Source organism: Vigna radiata, unplaced genomic scaffold, assembly GCF_000741045.1.
Source record: "Vigna radiata var. radiata cultivar VC1973A unplaced genomic scaffold, Vradiata_ver6 scaffold_411, whole genome shotgun sequence".
Taxonomy (NCBI): domain Eukaryota; kingdom Viridiplantae; phylum Streptophyta; class Magnoliopsida; order Fabales; family Fabaceae; genus Vigna; species Vigna radiata.
The window spans coordinates 61,099-61,740 of record NW_014544153.1 but is presented as its reverse complement, the minus strand read 5'-3'; positions in this window follow the sequence as shown (position 1 = coordinate 61,740).

Here is a 642-nt window from a genome sequence, read left to right as displayed (position 1 = left end):
AATGATGTTCATGGAATGTGGACGCTCCTCAAAACTGAATGCGTGTTGGCACATGGGCCGAGAGTCTTCTCAAACGCTGAACGTGGCAATGCTCCGTGTGAAGGCTGAAAGCTAATGTTGCAGGGCCGTGAGCATCATATTTGCTGCCTAGGATGTGAGTCGTGCAATCCATGAGCTACTCAAGCTGGACGTAACACCCTTCTTCATGTTGTACACCTTTCCAAGCTGATAAAGAAAATGAATGAGCTATGGGGCCGTGTACTAGATGCTGTTTGTTGCAGGCCCGTGATGTGATGTTTTCCAAGCTTTACATGAATGTTGGAGCTGTTTTCCGTGTGCATGGAAGCTGTTGGGTTGAAGCAGGCTGGACCGTGTGCTGCTTGATGGGCTTGAGAAGTTGATGGACGCATGAGGAGGCAACAGCAATCTGGACTTCAAAGCTGTTGCTGGGCAGTGGCATTGCTGGCTGCCACTTTGGGTCGTGGTGTTTCCTTTGCTGGACAGTGATGCTGCTTGTTTTTATAGTGTGGTGGTGGTGACGGTAGTGGTGGTAGTGGTTGTGGTGGAGGTGGCGTGGTGGCGGTGGAGGTGGTGGTGGTGGGGGTGACGGTGGTGGTGGTTGTGGTGGCGGTGGTGGTTATG